Raw genomic sequence first — 20,262 nt, 5'->3', positions numbered from 1 at the left:
AGGTGCAATCCCTATGAAGAGATGATCAATTTGTGTAATTTAATAATTACAAATAAAACCATACTTCGCATTTTCCAGTGTCATGAGCAGCTGCTGATGGATCTACAAACATAGAGTATCTGTCCATGCCCTCCCAAGGCTCTCTTGGAACTGCTCAGTGATGTTAAGCACTTGGACAGCAGGGATTTTTTGGGAACAGTCCAGCTTGCTCTGGTATTAGGAACCATTTAGCAAATGGTGATAACTAATTTAATTAGGATCAGATGCTGATGCCATTTGTGAAGATGATGCCGTATGGACACAACCCACTGTTCTTTGGCTCTGAAGCATCTTTCTCTGATTTTTGGAGTGAAGCATCTTTCTCTGATTTTTGGAGTGCCATGAGATACAAGCACAAACACACTGACAGCAATGCACAGTAAATGGTTGGAGTATTTGGATATTTGTCATTCAACCAAGGTATTTAATCTACTCAGTTGTCAGATGCCATCAAGACCAGCAGTTTTATATTTCTTGAAAGGATTCATTCCTCAAATGACTGTCTCAAAGTAATCAATGCTCTGAAATTCTTGTCACTTACTGTGCAATTTACACTTTAGGTCTAATTTACACACTTTGAGTGCTCAGAAGATTGGTCTACAGTGATAGTGTATGTCTACTTCTTGTCAGTCAATAGAGGGATCCTGACTAATTGCTAGTGTTTTTCTGCTGTTGTGGGTTATGCCTACATGTTCTCTGGAGCATGACTTCCATCTTCTGTCAGCTCACTTAATAAGTTGCTTTACAGGTCAAGAAAATACTGTTTGTATTTTTTACATCCTACAATTTGTACAATTTACAGCTAAGCTGTGGGGCTCCCTGCCACATGGTAACACAGATACTAAAAGTTTCTATGCTTTTTGGAAGCTGTTACACAAGTTAATGGGATCTGTTGTATTATCACCTCTCCATCTAGCAATGGTGCTGAGGACAGAGGCCTGATACAGCTTGTTGTACTTATTTTGTCAGTCCTGGCTGAAGACATTTTGGATCACAGACTTGATCCAAAATGGGCATTTTACCATATTTCTATCACTTCCACACATCACAGCTTGTGTTGAAGCACCAGTTGAACCAGTAGCTGTTAAGTTTACTGCCAGTAAATTTTTGACTGCCATCAAAACTGACCATTTGGTGTGGTGACATACAGAGAGAAGAACCAGAAATGCTGCTGACACCTGTAGGAAGATTCTTGATGTCCCCCATTGACAAGGACAACAAGACCAGGACTAACTACAACCCTACCATTTTTCACGTATGCTTTTTTCTCTGGTCAGGTTCATTCTTAGTGACCTGGATGTTTATTCCCTTACATTGTGCTTGTGGACACCTGGAAATTACATTTATTTCACAGCTGGTTGATGATTTCTGGTTTGGTGGCTGAGGGGCCTTCAGTATTTGCAGATATTATTGTCAGTGCTGGTCCTGGTAAGAAGCCTTTATGGGTAACTGACAGCTTGCACATCTAGGCACATCTTTAGCTGTGATATTAGGTATTTAGCAGGATTTGTGGATTCATAGAATCTAACAGGGATAGCAATGAAAAAGCATTTCTGCTGGGATCCTGTTATAGATAAATATCTATGAAATATATTCCATTTTCTATTCTCTACATGGCTGCTACAGGTAACTCCAGAGTGAGAAAATGGGCAGAGTTCTAAATTTTGCCTCATTGTTGCATCTCTGATTAAAAATATTCTTGTTGATATACTGCAAATTTGAAATCTCATGAAGTTTTGTTGTCTCTACATTGAAGAACTAAGAGAATCTATGTATAAGACTGAAACAGATCCGACCCCCTGAAAAGGGGTTTTTAACCAAGAATTATTTCTTATTTTATTAACTAACTGAGAATATAGCTATTGTGTGACTGAATCAATGCTCCATTATTTCAAATTTTTAAGTGCCCTCTTCTGGTCCTCCAAGGAGCTATCCAGTACAGCTGTGAGAGAGTTTCACAATCTCTACTTCCATATCACATTTTTTCCCAATGTTTTCCTCATCAAGAAGCAACAGAAAGAGAACAAAAATACCTTTAATCTGCTAGTTTCTCAAATATTCCTCCACAGGTCTGTGAACACAGAAGGAGAGATACTTCTCAAGATACAGTAGCTGAAACAATTCATAATGCTTTTCACAGTTGTTTTTTTGATTGTTGTGTACAGACACAGCAGTCACAGTCTCTAAGTCTTGAGCAGTCTCCTCATTTTTTGCTGCTGAGTTCCTTCAGAAGAGGGGACAGCTTTCTGCAACGCTGTTGAAGGACTGATGGAAGTTGGTGGCATTTGGCTCTGGTTCTGAGATTTTGCTGGATGGGTTTTACTCTCTGAACAGGAACTCTTTCTCTCCACATTTAAATGTTTATCTGAGGATGGTTTGCTAGTATAAAATTGATATGCTGCAAGTACAACCAAGATCCAAGGAACAGAGCAACTTAGATAGCAACTATCAATGAGCAGAAATCCATCTTCCTTCATAGAAGGAAGAGAATAACAGGGTTTAAAAAGATTGAGAAGAAACTGAGGCAATATAGTATTAGATAAGAGTAGGGGTCTGCAAAATATATTCCATAAAATCCCATATCCCCATTTTTAGAATAATTCTCCTTTTTACAATCAGTGCTTCCATGCTCACCAATATTGAGAACATGTGGTTTAATAACAAAGCCCAGCGTTGTCTGTGTGTTTTTTTTTGTTTGCTTGTTGGTTTTCAGTTGGTTGTGGTTATTTAGCTTTGGCTTGTTGTTTGTATTTTTTTTTTTCTTAATAAACAACCTGACAGGTTTTTATAAAAATAAAACCAGTGCTTAGCCTCAGTCAGAGAGCAAAGCTCTCACTATGTTGCAAGTTGCTTAAATCTACAGGAAGATGAACTCCTGCCCTAAGCAGCAGGGAACAACAGGTATGTGCTAAAGAAAGGGGAAGGGTTGGTTCCCTTGGAAGGACAGGAGAAAATGATGTAAAGACAAGAAAGGGATGCTTTGATTTTTAAAATAAATCTGGGTTGCTTTAAATCTTTTCAGGTGAACACATTACCCCAGTATAATGAAACAGAAAACTGCAGTGCTTAACCCTGGAAGATGAGAGATGTACAAACCAAATCTGTAATGTGCACAGCAAGCAAGAAATGGCAATAACTTTCTAGCTACAAGTCTAGGATGCTGCTGTCAAAAGCACTGATGACTTTTGATGCAGCAAATGAGACTGGAAGGAAAATTCAGAGTCAACATTTGCCCTGGGGCTTCTGACAAGTAGATGTAAACTGATGGTCATCAGGATCCTCTGCCAGTGGAAGAACATGTCTCAGGACATGTTGAAATTGAGTTATCATTGGTTAAATTGAATTGCAAGAAATGTGTGTGTGTGTGTGCGTGTGTGTGTGTGTGTGCAGTCCTTTGAACTGAAAGAGCAGATACCCTGCAAGCAGAGAGGAATGAAAGCCTGTGGTGTGTTTCTGTGCAGGCAGTGTCTGGTATTTGGGAGCTGGGACCTATGATTTTCCTTACCAAGCTGAAGAGCTTACTGTTAAAAGGCAAAACATGATCTAGTGAACATGGAGAGACATAAATGCTCAAGAGCATTTCTGAGTGCTGTGAATAGAGGCCTTAGGAAGGAACTGCCTCCGCTTCCCCAAGTATTTGTTCCTGTTCCAAAACAGAATTCCTGTAAGAGCTGTGAATTAGAATAACAGGCAGCTGTGTCACTTCTCTTACAGAGCAGCCACTCAAAGTTCTCCAGACTCCAAACTGTACAAACAATTTAATTTCTAGTTCTAAAAAACATATTTCATCTTTGTTTTTATAAGGCTTTCAAATCTTGTTTCATAGCTTTGTTAAACTGGGATTTATTTGTGATACAACATCAGAAAACTTGCAAAGCTCCTTTATTTTTCTGAGCCACTGTTTATGGATAAAAGTCTTCAAAGGCAAGTATCATTATTTTTATGTCACGATCTGAACATGAAATAAAAATTTTCAATCAGACTTTGATCCCATATATATATATATATATATATATATATATATATATATACACATAGATACACATGTATATATTTATAGATTTGTAGATTTAAAATGTATATTTATATAATTTTAAGACCTCTTCCTCTACCTGATGAATGTTGTGTTTACAAAAATAGATTTAGAACTGAATGAAAAAATATGACCTATTTTTGTCTTTATTTGGACAAATACAACTGACTTCAATAGAAGTTGCCTCTGATTAAAGCTAGTGAGTGTACCAGAACAGCCTTTATGTATCAGGGTATAGAACAGCAAGCTGAAATCACCCAAACAAGTTTACTGTTCAAGCTAGGATTTAAAAGTCCTGAAAATCCTATTTATGTAATTTTTATTCCCCTTTAACCCCTTGGCAATAGCTGGTAGGACTCCTGCCATAAGCACTAATGAATTTTGCATTGAATTCTGACTCTTGGCATTTAGGGCTTAATAAAATCTTTTTTTCCTTTATCTGGAAGATTCCTTTTCTGCTAATTGGTGTCAACATCAATCAAGATCAGAAGTGCAACAACACTAGTTTAAAGGCCTTTTCTCATCTGTTTTATACCTCAAGTAATATGGAGCTGTAGTCAGCTTACATATAAAAGTGGCAATAAATATCCTTTCACTGTAAAAGGCAAAAAAATTCTCAGAAACTTTGAAAAATGGTACTGTTGCTGTAAATTAAAAGCTGCTTTCAGAGGTCTGTCAGTTACACAAATGGCATTTTGAGTGACTGGGGCTGTGCTAAATACTTTGTGTAGCCTTAGAAGAGCTTCCTCTAGACCTCCAAAACTGTGGATGACACTGGAGCTTTTATTTAGAGGAAGATCCTCTGGAAGATGAGGGCTGAATCACATCTCCATGAATGTACATGCCTAATATCATAAGCATCTTTGGAGGAACTTTCATTGTTTATGCAAGTTAAATGCATTGTTAAAACCTGTGGCCAGGGTAGGGCTGGAAGTATGGTTGTTGATGGGGAGCACCTTGTTTCCATTAGAGATGACTGCCCCTTGCTCTGTGCAAGGCTGGAGATCTTGGTCCTACTGAATTTTGGGTTTGCCCAGGTCAGAAGCAAGATCCAGGAAATCCAGGACTCTGGATAAGTCCCTGCAGATGATGTTTGGTGCTGCACAAAGTGTTGTGTATGTTGGTGAGACAGTGGCTCCTGGGGCAGTCAGCTCCCCCCATCCCTGCAGGAACTGGTAGAAGGCACAGCAGCCCACCAGATTCAGTTGTGGGGTTGCAATGACCTCCTTCTGCCTGTTGAGAGATTTGGAATACTGTTATTTGTCTAGACAAGTCATGAAAGGATGATATCTAAAATAAAGAAGTGTAATCCTTACAGTGGCAAGGGACCACAGCCTCTATCCCCGACAAAGGGTAAGGTGGTAACAAAGGGTAGGTGTATGTGAGCACAGAGACCAAGCCAAGGACTGAAGGAATGACTGGGAAAAGTTTCTGAGGAATGCCTTTAACAATGACCAAAACTTGTGTGGCAACTCCACCTCCATCACTCTTACTGCAAGTATGGAGTTGAGAAGGCATGTGGATATCCCAGTGCCTCTGTAGGGCCAGCACAGAAAGCTCCATTGATGAGTCTGGTTGTGTTCTCTCAGAGACAATGTATTGATTAAAATACATTGTAAAATGGAAGTGAAGAAAAAGATTTTTCTACACAGAGAATCAAAGACACACAGTAGAAACCGTAAGTATTTTCTTTAAAGCAAGGGTAAATTGCATGCAGGATATTTCCTGCCTTTCCCATGGCTGAGCTGGGAAAAAGTACTTTCATTCACAGAAGCAGTATGAGACTGAAGTCATTCCTGACAGAGTATCAGGCACAACAAACAGCAATTTCCAGTCCTCCCATGCATGATACCTTGTGGCTCACACTGCTGCACAATTCATTGAGCTGCAGCATTAGGGTGGCTTCATCCTATTGCCCACTGAAGCTTAAATGAAAAAAGGAAAGCTTCATGGTACTTCCTTCATTAGGTGCTACAGTGCCCATAAAGACTATACAAGGGAAGGACAAGCACGTACATGGAATCATAGGATCATTTAGGTTGGAAAAGATCCCTAAGGTCATCGAGTCCAAGAGCTAACCCAGCACTGCCAAGTCCACCACTAAACCATGTCCCCAAGTGCCACATCTACATGTCTTTTAAATATCTCCAGGGATGGTGACTCCAGGTCTTCCATGAGCAGTCTGTTTAATTGCTTGACAACCTATAGTGAAGAAAAGTTTCCTAATGTCCAGTCTAAACTACCACGGCACAATTTGATGCCATTTCCTTCTGACCTATCACTTCTTACTTGGTAAAAAAAAGGGGCTGATCCTATCTGGCCACCCTCTCCTGTCAGGGAGTTGTAGAGTTGTACATTCTCCCCAGAGCTTTTTTTTCTCCTGGCTAAACAGCCCCAGCTTCCTCCACTGCCCCTCATAAGTCTTGAGCTCCAGACCCTCCACCAGCTTCATTGCCCTTCTCTGGGCCTGCTCCAGCCCCTCGATGTCCTTGCTGAGCTGAGTGGCCCAAAACTGGACAGAGCACTGAAGGTGAGGCTCACAGTGCCCAGCACAGAGGGACAATCACTGCCTTGGTCCTGCTGGCCACACTGGTGCTGGCCATGATGCCATTGGGCTTCTTGGCCCTCTTGCCCCACCTGGGCTCATGCTGGCTCACATTGAGCTGCTGCTGGCCAGCACCCCCAGGGCCTTTCCCACTGGCATCTTTCCTGCCACTTCCCCCCCAGCCTGGGCTACTGCAGGGGCTTCTTGGGAGATGAGGGTAATAGTAAAAGGGTTTTAAAATCATGGAGATTTAGGGTTAAAAGGAAAATTAAGCTTAGTAGGCCCTGAGAAAAAATAAATACCCTAGGTACATGAAGACTTTGTACCTTGCTAGAACTGCACCTGTGTAGCTAGTACGTAATAAAAGATATAATTGTTAGATGTGATGATTGTTTAGTAATTAAATATAAATACTATTTAATCGTAAGAATAATCATGAGAAACTGTGGTCAGGGGCCTAAGAAAGATCATGAGAAAATCATTTCAATGTATACAATAGAACAATATAAGTTTAATAATTAATATGTAAGTTATATAACGATAGAATATAAAATACGTTCAGCTGGAAAGCCATGTCAAAGTCAGATTTGGGTCTGTACCCCTGATTCCCAGAGCTCTCAATAAAAGCACCTGCATATAATTATATCCCGTGATTATGTGTGTTCCTGAATGCTAACAAGGGCAGGACCCAGCACTTTGCCTTATTGAACCTCATACAACTGGTCTCATTCCATCGACCCAATCTTTCCAGATCCCTCTGCAGAGCCCTCCTAGACTGACAGATTGACATTCCCACCCAGCTTGCTGTTGTCTGCAAATTTACAGAGAATACACTCGCTCCCCTCACCCAGACCATCAATGAAGATATTGAACAGGACTGGGCCCAACACTGATCCCTGGGGGACCCCCAGTGACCAGCTGGATGCAGCACCACCACCCCTGGCCCAGCCACCCAGGCAGTTCTTGACTCAGCAAAGAGTGAACCTGTCCCAGTTGTGGCTTTCAGACTTTTCCAGCCTGGAATGCCATTTTGACACTGCTTCATCACACAGTGCAGCACAAGGCTGTGTCTGGTCAATACAGCAATGGCAAATCTCTTGGTATCCTGCAGGCCATTGTGCATTTTGAGTAATAGCTGCCTGGGGAGTAGGTTAATGCCAGGCACAGGCTCTGTTTGCTGTAACTCACGTGAATAGCTCTGAACAGAAAGGCTGAATGTTGCGATGACAACACATCAATAAGTAAAGCCACTTTCTCCACATTTTGACATGAATTGCCTGTCTTGGATACTGCACTATAATCAGTGCTTGCATCACCAGGAGGAAAATAAAGGCCAGTATGACCTTCTGGAGCAATAGGACCTGTTTGTCTAGACTGATGAGAGAGTCATTAGTTTGAAAAGTTACTTGGACTGTCAGTAACCTGCTCACTGTGTGATGCAGTGCCTTGGCTGAACCACACCTCCGAGTTTAATTTATCCCTTTTGCACAGGGCGAGTTCTTTAGGGACTGTTAGAGTAAATGCAGGCACAATGGCTGGGCAGCCTGCAGCACTACAAGGACAGCACAGACTTTGTGCAGAATCAAACACGAGCCCTTTGGGGTGGATCACTGGGGTACAGAGGGAGAGAAATGGGAGGAGTAGTTTTGCTGGGATTTCCAGCAGCCCTCCTGACCCACCTGGCTGTCTGTGCCCCTGGTACCTAGGAAGGAAGCAGCTACAAAGGCAGTGGGGCTGATTGTGCATTAGAGAGGTTCTCCTATCAGCAACAAAACAGACTATTTTGTCTCCATTCACCTTCTAGGCAGATCAGGGCTGTTCTTAATGCTGGTCTTAGCTGTTTCCCTCTTCATTTCACACATATTTCAAACAAACAGGGATGACAAAAGCATGCAATTTATTGCAATACACAGTGCTGGTAATTTTGCAGGATCTGAGGCCAGCTGAACAATATGCTGCTGACCTTAAATTGCTCATTCCCCTTTGCTGTTAAGTAAAAAAATAAATCAATGGGTAATTCCTTTCTCTCACCATACCTCCTCTCCCTCCTCCATTTTTAAAGCCAGACATCAGTCCTTTTTATTTAGTCATGACAATACAACTAGTGCAGAGAAAATCTTAGTACCCAACCAATATGTTTAGTTTCTTTTATAGTGTTAATTAGGTGTGCTTAGTGCCTTTCTGAGAAAGGCAGGATGCTAACCTTAGAAACTCAGATAATCCTATTGTTGAATATATTTGTTTAATAAAATAGGTTTGTTTTCTTTTTCTTAGGAGGACTTAGCTTAGAGGATTTAGCTTCTCCTCTAAAATCCAGACTAACCAGGGGATTCCTGGTTACCAGCATATGTTGTGGGCCAATGATTGCAGAATTACCTGCTGCTATATCTTGTCTGAGCAATGTATGCAGCTGCAGTATAGCACAGCTGCTTGAGGAGCTGGGAGAGATGTAAAAACATTTTAATCCTCTGTATTCTTACCTGAAGTTATTGAATAGCATGTTATTAGAAAAAAATGAGGAAGGTTCTTTTTTAATACACACAAAATATGAGCAAGGTGCTCCTGCTGCTGTTGAACACATTATTTGGTAAGTGCAAATTAATTTAGATTTGGAAGTAGTTTGAGCAACTAGTTCCTCCTTTCATTTATACATATACACTTCCTGAATTGGAGAGGCTGGATGCAGTGCACCTTCAGCACTTCAAAGAAGTGAAATGGCACATGGGGAAAGGGACTGGATAGTAGCAAAAAAACCACATTGTGCAAGTCTGAAGTTTCCAATGAGCGAATGGACGCAGTATTCTTTGTGAATTGGTGTAAGCATGTCTGTTTAAATGTGGTTTTTTACAGCATCATGACCACACTGAGCCTGGCAGCACTTGTGAAGTGGGAGCCTGAGGTGTGTTTGTTTCCTTCCCTCTCATGCCCACGGTAGTGAGGCTGCTCTGTGTCCTCCCCGCTTGCTGTGCACAGGACAAAAGGAGCACAGGTATGCAGGCACTTTATCTGAGCTGTCCATATGGGACCAGAATTAGGATTTCCTACCAGCACAGAGAACCATTCTAATAGTAAGAAATAAGCCATAGGAATTAAATTACAAATGTATGTGCTGCCCTTAGGGGATATCAGTTTGTATCACAGGGTATTCATAACCATTCCCTTTTGTGCTGCTGGGCAGCAGAGGCCAGTTAAGCTGCTCTGTGGCAAATGAACTGTTAATATCTGAGGCACCCTCTAAGAGAAAGAGGCATGAGGGCACTATTTCAATTTATTGTACTGCAATGAAATGTGAACTGCAGCAAAAATAGGAAAAAATCCGTTTCAGTGAACAATCACATTTTGGAATATTTTTGTCCTCAGTGCTAGAAATTTAATAAAACAACTGGAAGTCATCAGGAAATAAATTATTTTCTGACTAAGGAAAAAGGTTTTGGGGCTTTTTCAGAAAAGTTGAGTATCATTCTCATTTCTGTTTCAGATGAGCTATGTCACAGAGACCAGCCATGATTTGTTTTCTCAACAGGCTATTTCCTTCAGGGCCAGTTAGGCCTTTGATTTCACTTGATATGGAAGTACCTGTGGTCTTCTGAGCCTGGTATCTTTCAACACGAACAATCAACAATAAAAATTAATTTAAAAAAATAAAATATGTGCCAACAGACCAGTTTCATGAAGTACAGAGCCACAAGGTCAGTAGTCCTTGATAAGCAGCTGGCTGTGAATCACCACTGCTGATTAATCCAAAGCATTGCAGTGACAATGTTTGCTGTCACAGAATCATAGAATGACTTGGGTTAGAAGTACCTTAAAGATCAACTGGTTCCAATGCCCTTGCCATGGGCAGGGACACCTTGGCCAGGTTACTCAAAGCCCCATCCAGCCTGGCCTTGAACGTCCAGGGACAGGGAGTCCACAACTTCTCTGGGCAGCTTGTGCCAGCGCCTCGCCACCCTCACAGGAAAGAACTTCTGTCTAGTATCACTCACTTCATTTTCCTACATGGTCTTCTGCAGAAGTTAATTTTACAGAGCCAACATCCAGCATTTTATTTATTTTAAATTTATTTGCCACGAAGTTCCCCTTCACTCCTTTTCTTAGTGGTTTCTCCCCTCCTACAATGCGTAGGAGTAACAAGAAACCATTCGGTTTGTGCTGGTTTAAGACTTGTCATCCTGTGCTTTATGACTTAGAATTGGTCTTGTTAGGAAAAGAAGCCACTGGGAACAGAGACTTATTCTCTGTTCAGAATGACAGCAGGATAGACAGGTGTCATCTCATGATGACATTTAAAGGTGGACGAGCTCCATGAGTGAGGGAGTTCAGTCTGATGTAATCAGTGTCAACCCTTATGAAGACTATTTTTGTCAACTTTATTTATTCCTTTGAGACATTGCTTTATAATAACAGGAAGACTGTAATTTAAATGGTGATGGGGCGTGGGTGGTTGAATTATTCATTCTTTACAGACTCCATCGAAATCCAAAAGTGGCCGACCTGCAATATCCTGTCTCTTCCCTTCAGACCTGCTCTTGCCTGAAACACAAAAAGAATACTATGGCTCCTTCAATTAATCTGCAGGGATGGAAAATTAGCATGTTTCCCTTTTATTTAAGGAAGATGTTTCATCCCTGAGACTTTTACAGAGACACCTTAATTGGTCATCCTTCTGAGGTTTCAATTTAAAAAGAAACAATGGGCAGCATTTTGTAGACAGCCTATGTAAAAATGCTGAAGTTTATTGTAACGTGGATCTCTGAACCACTGAAATAAAAATTTGTGTGGGAAATTTCCAATAGCTTCTACTATTTAAATGCAAATGTGCATACAGAGCTTTGTTCTAGATATCAGTCATTTGATACAGCTTGGGTTTTGTCCCTGCCCTTAAATACCTGAGATTCCTGCTGAGATGCACATTCTTAAAGAAAAAAAACCAAGAACCAAAGCAACAAAACCTCCAACAGCAACAACAAAAAACCCACAACTGAAAAACCCTAAGAACCAACGCGCCAATCTTCCCCCCAGCTTGTGCATCTCATGTCAATATTCCCTGTGCAGCATCTTTAAAAAATTGTTTCATCCAGGCTGGTCCCTCACCTTATCCAAATGGCCCTTAGGCCACCAGCTGCTGCTGGAGTAGAGAGGCACATATAGGGGAATATACTGGCCACGGCATGCCAAATGCATTTGCCACAGCAGCAGCCCTCTTTATTTCTGTCTCTTCCTCTAGAAATCTTTAATGTGTTTAAATATTAAAGCTGGACACATATCAGTGGATCCCCTGCGGAGTCTTTCATTGAAAACATCCAAAATCCAATAAAATCATCTGGTCCTTTTGATGTTTGTAAAGTGGTTGCTAACTGAGGTGGCTGGGCTGAGACTCCAATATCAGACTCCCATAAAAATATTTACACAGCATTTCCAACAATGCTGATAATTGTAGTCTCCTTGCTGGGTATTTCATTTTGCACAATAACATATCCTTTATTTTTTTAAAAAAGGCTATTTTGAAGAATTTGTTTGCTTTATTTCTACTTCAATGTAGCATTGATTTTCTTTGTATTCTAAAGAAATCCCTTAACCAAAAAATACAGAAATCTATTTATTTCCTAGGCAAAACTGTTGATAGTACTGTCTAAACCAGAATTGTTTCATCTGTACTAAGAAGGGAAAGTGGTTACTGTGTCAACAGGGTGGAAACTCAGCAATTCTAGCATTTAGGGGTTGGTGGTGGTTTTTTGCCTTAATAATGCTGCTCCACTTGCATCTCCCCATAAAAACAAATGGAGAAGGACAACAGACTTCCAGGTACTTTTCATGATCACAGACCCAAGCACAGCTGGGAAGAACAGCAACTTCCCAGCCCTTTAGGATTATGTTAAAATGCAAAAGAAGCTTACCTGCTTTGCTTTACAAAGCAAACCCTTTCCTTGCTCTCAAATCAAGACTGGTAAAATACAAGGACAAACATCCAGCTCCTGCAGAAATATTTATACTTCCATTTAATTTTAACATCAGGCACCAATACTTTTCATGTGGATTGAAAATGAAAGTCAGAAGACAATAGAGATTTGCAGCCAAAGTAGTATTGTCTGTCTGGAAGAACAAACTCTTTCAGCAGCTGCCACATTAACCATTGGCCTCAGTCAGTTTTCCAGTGAGTAGCAGGCGCTTTTCCAATTTTCTAATACATACTATTGCCTTGGCAAGGAGTAAATGGGATCTTATGCCAGGACACTTGTATCTAGAGCATACTTTGACTCCTTGCTGTGTTTGCAGAAATTCCAGGTACACATCATTAATCACAAAGCCTGTCCGATTCTTGAATTATTTAATACAATATTGGAGCGGTTTTGAATTATTTAAGGCAATATGCAAAAGGTTCTCTGTGATATACATGCAGAGATTATTAAGAACCTTGCTAAACAGACTTAAATTACCAGAACATAATATCAGCTACCCATGTTCCATAGCCCTAACTTGAGGAGGGAATGAAGCAAAATACTGCTGTCCAACAGCCTCCTGCTTTACCCTAAAATTTACTGCAACTGTTATAAATAAATGAAAAGGTTTTAATCTATCTCATTCTAAACTGCTCAAAACATGACAGGGAAAAGCAGCCAGCCCATTGGAATTTGGTATTAGTGGAGAATGGAAAAGCAGAAGTTTTATCTCATCCTCCTGATGCTGTGAACAGGCAGGTGGAACATGGGGACAGATTGTCTTCAAAAATGTTTTGATCTTTTTTTCTGTAGAGGTCAAGAATGAATGAGCAACATCTATAATGAATCTGGTAGTTTTCAAGATATATTGAGTGAAAAACATTACTTGGGTCTACTTGAGAAGTTCATTCAGCTGCTTATTCATACTCAGAATAAGTTGTCCACAGCCAGATCAGTACAGAGGGTCCTCCAGGAGCCAAATGGCAGATCTTGACATCAAAATACAACTTCAGCTTAACCTCATAAGCAGTTCAACCCACAATTAAAGAATGACTTTGTAGCCATGAGATTATTTTTCATTATGATTATGCTTTCCTACTGAAATGGTCCTTACACTCATAAGGATGGGCTGGGAATAACATCCTGAACCCTAGAGAAGGCAGAAATGGCAGCTCAGTAATTCTCATTTCAAAAGAATTAAGAGAGTCAAGAGAATCAAGAGAATCAGTTCCTGCATCCTTCCTCCTTCTCCTCTTTTCTTGCATAGCCGTTTGCTAGGGAAGATGGGGACCAGCTGCTTAAAGGCCCTTGAACACAGATGCTTACAGATTTAGGATGCTACAGAAGAGAGAATGCCAGGTGACCCTAATCTGAGCTGATGTCTCAGTTTGATGATGCCTTTAGGCACATTAGCAGATACGCTCTGGTTATTTTCTTAAAACTTTTCATCCCGGCCAAGCAGGTGAACTGAAATTTCCTACACAGTTTTCCCCTTTAGTTTCACACAGAGAAGCTGAGATTCTCCTCCAGCCACAGCCTTGCAGAGCTGCAATTCTTTGTGTGAGCATGCCCATACTTCCTTTAACCTGGTTTAACAGGGACATGGACCTTAAGGTGTCATTTTCAGTAGAATATAATTTTCTCTCTGTTTCTAAGTAATTTATCTCTGAAAAAAGCCCAGTCAGTTTTTCCTGAAAAGTACATAGCATTTTCCCATTATTAACCTTAAAGTACTACAATTAAATGGTGAAGAAGGGTGGCAGAAGAGGGATTACTGACATGTATTGTTTTAGCCAAGTAATCACAATGGAAGCATTCACCTTTCCACTCATTTTGAGATGGCCATGAACCTATCATATAGCCAACTCTAACACACTAGGCTAATATATGATGGGGAAACATCTTAGTTTATCCTTTCAGTTTGCCCTGTGAGTTTACAAGGGCTGAAAATCTATTTGCTTTTCACCTCGTTTAGCCTTGATTTAAAGGTATGATGGGAAATAAGTGGATGCCATAGTTCAGTGTCTCTCTGTGTTGAATAAAGCCTGTCTCACACATTGTTGCTGAGGTTTCTGCTGCACTATGGACACGGGGGTGTGACCCCACATGCATAAGGGACAAAGGAAAACACACAGCCCTGTGCCTGACAACAAGGCAGGCACAAAACCTTCAGGATTTTGCCCACTCTTTGTCCAGTAGTTTGATTATTGGAGAAATGAAAGGCAGCCCAGCTGCACCTCCACAGGGAGTGCTCCTGGGACTGTGCAAAGCATCAGGAGGCCCTGATTCACCAAGAACTCGAATTTCTACATCTGTGAAAGGTTCTGAATACTCTGGGAGAGAAAAGAGCATTTGGGGGCAGCTCTTCTGCCTGGTGTATCATGCTTCCACTGGTGTAGGGCAAGCCTAGTTTTGTGATTTGTTTTATAATGTCGTGTAGAGTAAGGTGATCTCTTTCCCTTCCCTCTCCACAAGTCCCCAGGCTTTGCTGACATTGTACTAGGTGGATTTTGCCCTGTACACATTTTGGTCATTCATTCAGCACCACATTCTCTTTACTTCATGTACATCCAAAATTAAAACATAGAAGTTGACCAGCCAATGCCTTGCCTATCCTGAAGGTAACCTTATCACACCACAGGTAATGCTGGCTCATATTTCTTTCTTTCCTTTTTCAGTGTTGCCCATAATCTTTAATTTAAGCAATTTTAAAAGCAGATGACCAGTCCAGTTTTTGTTACTTTACGTCTTGACTGGTGAAAAAGGCCTTTATGAATACATTAATTTTGTTTCATGCACATCCATTCTCATCACTTGATTCCTTTGAAATCAGGTTTGTGTTTGTAGAACTTAAGAGCTGTGCACTTAATCTTAACATCCTTACAAAGATTTTCAATCAGACATTTATGTTAATCCAGAGCCTGCAATATCCACCATAAAATTGTTTTAAAGATAATATAGACTTTCAAAGGCAAAATATTTATAGTTCATATTTTTCTTAACTTTTCTATAATTTTAATTGTATGCTTTTTAAAAAAGAAAAGTTTGGGGTTTTTTATGCAACATTATTTTTTCCCACAGAGCCTTCTTTGATGTACACAAAACCAATAATACAGAGATAACCATCTTGTGCCATTATCGTGGCACTTCAAGACTTCTTTGAATTATTTGTGGTGCTATAGGGATTAGAATACTCTCAGTTTGTATATGAACATCTTTCATTTAATTCACACCAAACTGGTTCTGTTTATTAAACACTTTCAATAGGAGGCCACCATCACAAAGAAGAAAAAGGCTTCCTAGCTTTTATTGTAACTGCAAACTTTGTATCCTGCTGCAGCTCAGGGTGTGTTTTCTTCTGCATCATGGCTTCCTTTGTAAAATGAAATATTTAGGGTGAAATTATGACATCTGATTCACATTTTGCAATAACAAATTCTTCCACTGAAATCAATAAGACTGCACAAAGGATGAAAAGTTATATAACATCTTAGGGGTGGGTAGAACCTGATCCCTCAGAATTCAGCAGCATTTCTTTTCCTTTTATCCTGCTCAACCAAGCTGGATGAGAAGAGCCATAAGAGCTTTGGCTCATGTGGAAATGCTGCTGGTACCAGAAGAGCAGGATTCAAAACCAAACTACAGCCCCTGTAAAGTGAAAGATGGAGAAATAGAAGGGAAAATTGTTACAGTAAAAAAGTCAATTTAGTTTTCAAAAATCTGCAAAATCCAAATGAAGCAATTATTTTTTTGAAAAGCAAGTAAGCAAACTGAAATTTTTGAAAAGCAAGGAAGCACTGTGCAGTCAATTACACAAATGGAAACATTCAAAATGGAATTCAAATGGAATTCAATTAATTCAAAATGTAAACAGAGTATTTGGGTGAGAAGTCTGATAATGTTATGGTGACCTGCAGCTTTTACTTGATTGTTAATAACAGAAGTATTTTATGATAGATATGTTAACAGGCACACTTACCTACTTCAGCTGATGAATTATTATTATAGTTTTGCTCAAAGCAAATGTGATGAGAAAAGAAGGTACACACTGAACTCATAGATGCTGGCAGTGCTGGTGCCCCTCGAGGATCTTTCTTTAACTTTTACAACTTCTTTCTCTCCTCTTATGCCTGAACGATTTTTTTTCAACATATCACAGCACTTCCTCTACAAGGTTTTTTATCCTGGATGCAGTCAGCCTCACAGAGCACATGTCCCAGAGACCAGAAATCCACAGCAGAGCAGCAGACTTCCCACAGGCCACTCTCAGTGTATAAGTTCACAGGCAATTGAAGAATGTTTTGTCCTCCCGTTCTTTTCTCAGATGAGCTGGAAGGATGAAAAAAGTGGTTAAGAGACCTTAAAAGAAAGGAGGTGTGACAACCCAGCCTGGGAAGCCAAGGATTCTGTGCTCTTGAAGGCATGCTGAAAGAAATAAGCCATGGCTCCCTTAATTTAAATTTATTTATTTATCTTGTTATTTTAATGGAGACTTGTCAAACTATTAATGTAGTGGGAGAGAAAACTTGCAAACTCCAGTAGGCCACTGAGTATAGAGCTGCATGGTACTGTGCTTGATTTTGCAATTTGGATGTGACAGATGGAAGAGCTCGTGCAAGCCTTGTGTGTATTCCTTTCGTAGAGAGGAATGGACTGTTTGAAACATTCATAGGCACATAAGATTTAGCCATCTCTCCTTACATTAGTCAGGCAGGGTTTAGTCTGCAGAAGGGGATTGGAGGAGCTCTGGTCCCTTCTGATCAGGCTGATGCCCTGATAAACTCATACTTCCCACGTAACTGCCTGTTCATCTCCATGGTCTCATCTTCACACCTGGATTTACAAGTTTTGTTTTCTGGTAGCAAAGCCCCTGATACAGCTGAGGTTGATGACTCTGTCTGTTTAGGTAGGCTACAATATAAATAAATAATGCTGAGTTGTAAAATTGTGGCTGACACCAAGAAAGCTGACAAAATGGGAATGTTTTTGTCTTTAGGAATTAGCATAAGGAAGTTGAGGATGTGCATCAAGTTGATGCTGCTAAACTTCCACAAACAGCTTGAGTTCCACGTGGCAGGATCCTGGGGATTGTAATTAAGATCAATGACTTGTCATTTTAATGAATATGGATCCAAATCACACGGGAAAATGTAGCTTGTTGTGTCTCAGTGCTGCAGTTTCCTTTACAGAAAGCGGGGAAGGTAAAACTTCCATTTTCCAGTTCTTTGTTTCTTCTTTTCCAGTGAGCATGTCAGGACAGGAGTGTGTTTGTTCAGCACCTGCATCAGTGATGACTTGGACTAGAGACAGATGAAGTTGCAAAGAGAGCCATGATAACAGACTTGCTTTTCAGTTTCTTGATTGGTACAAATTTATTACAACGAAGCAGTGTTAAAGAAGTGGGGCTTCTGCTTTTGATCAGAATGCAGAAACAGAGTTGTGATTGGAAATTAATAACAAAGGACAGATTAATTGTATTCTGGAAATGTTTTGATTAGTACTTGTTGAAATTCTGAGCAAGGGTTTAGTCAGTACTTTTTTATCCTGGACTAATTCATCCATCCGTCTCTGGAAAATTCAGTTTAATGTGTCATTCAGCATAAGGGAAGAAAAGTGTTTTCTATGATCTATGTAACAATCAGTCTTTTCAACAGTTCATTTTGCCTTTCACACAGCAAAGATGTGCATTCCCAAGGTGCCAGATGTTTCCACCACTGAGCAGGTGAAAGGTAGTAGAAAAGAATGTCATTTTGATGAGTCTCTTTATAGCATATTCCTACCAGTGCTCATTTCAGAATCTGGGATCACAGTAGTAAATAATGCTGAGTACTCCTATAGCACAGAACATGTTCAAAATTAAATTTTAGTAGTAGTAGCTTGAGAGATCTCTGAGAAAGTGAATGTGTACCTATGGGAGGAAGTTAAAACTTGACTGTGATAAAACCAAGTCAAGCCAAGAAGTGTTCCCTGGGGAGTGACTCTTGTTCATCTAGAAAAATAATAAAAAATGCTTCTGTGAGTGGGTAAAATGAGATGCCTAAATGGACTCCAGGGAAATTATTGTGGGTGAAAAGGTAATTGTTTAATTTCTCACTACAAATCAAACTTAACTTTTAATTTGGGTAAATAGTGAAATTCAAGAGAGACCTTGGAAAAATTTAATAGTTATTATACTTACCTGTGAAAATTAACATACTTGCTATCCAGCTTGACATTACAGATCTGTTGAGATACTGCAGAGAGGTGGAGGTAGTTTCCTCTTCCTGATATTTCAGAACAGACTGAGATTTCAGATGGGAGGTGTCTTGATCTGAAGGCCATATTCATAAGAGCTCCAGCATTGTAGTTTTGAGGAAATACAGATAATATTTGAGCCAAAGTTGTTGTATGTCTCTTAAAGTAAAAGTTCAAAGAAAAAACCCATGCCATCAATGTTTTGGTTGTTTATATTGTGCCACAGTAAAAATCATTTACGTGTGTTCCCTTACCTACTCTTCCTGGCATAAGATACTGGATGCCAGAGACAAAACTTTTCTTCCTACACTATGCAGAGCAAAACTCTGTTGTATGACCTACCAACATAGAGGAACATGAATTGTAAACCAGTGGAATTAAACACAAAATGTTAAATATACATTTTGGAACATGAGGGATGAAAAGATAAATATTAAAAGACATCCCAATAATAGCAATACATAACATTTCTGATGATTCTCTGAGTATTTTTAGAAAGCAGCGCATTGCTGCGGTATGCAACTGAAATATCACCCAGTGAGACTTCAGCATAATTAAGCAATGATTAATCAATACTTAACTAAAGAAATTAAGCTCAGGAGAAACAATTAATTGAAGTTAAGTGAACTTTGACAGCTCATATTAAACTAAGGCTCTAATTAACAAAAGCATTGTGCATCCTCTAAATGAAGGGATTTGCAGTCTCCAGGTGCCAGGGAGGAGGTGAGTGTTACTCTGCAAATTCCTTGATGATGAGGAGTCACTGATGGAGAGCTTCATTTCAAGGCTTTGAAAAGAGAAGGTGATCTTTCTTTGGTTGCCCACAATGCTGTTTGGTGACTTGATTCTAAGTTCAGCAGTTCAGATGGCTCTCTGGAGGAGACAATGGAGGAATTAATTGTCTGGAGGAACAAGTGTAGTCTCCTGCTAGGGTTTGCAGCCTAGCCCCATGTCCTTCAGGCTCTTATCATTTAGAACCAAGCTGCTGGATGAGGTGGGGGCACTGCTGTAATGTCCATGACACTGCCAAACTCCCAAACTCCACAGAACCGGGGAGCTCTGGCCCTTTGCATCACTTGGAGCTCCACAGCCCCATTTCCTGCAGGATTTGTGGCTGTGGAGAAACGCAGCAGGAGCAGCTGTTCCCAAAGGGTTCCAGCCCAGGGAAGGGTTGGGACAGGGAGAGGAGAGAGGAACACTCTGGAGGACCCGAGAGGGCCTGACTGTGACAGAATTTTTCTCCTTCTTATGTCTCTCTCCTCTCTGTTCTTGTGTTTTTACATTCCCCCCCAGAGTAACTTCACTTTTAGTGTTAATGAATGCCATCATCTATGGACACAGGTTATCAACCCTTGTGCATGTGAGACTGTCCCAATATCTTTTCTGCAAAACTGTCTTATGAAACCACAGAGTCTGGATACCTGACCTGATACTTCTGAAAATATTGGTTTATTACCTGGAGAACAAGCCTG

This window comes from Lonchura striata, chromosome 1 (genome assembly GCF_046129695.1).
Source record: "Lonchura striata isolate bLonStr1 chromosome 1, bLonStr1.mat, whole genome shotgun sequence".
Taxonomy (NCBI): Eukaryota; Metazoa; Chordata; class Aves; order Passeriformes; family Estrildidae; genus Lonchura; species Lonchura striata.
Note: the sequence above shows the minus strand (reverse complement) of the source record.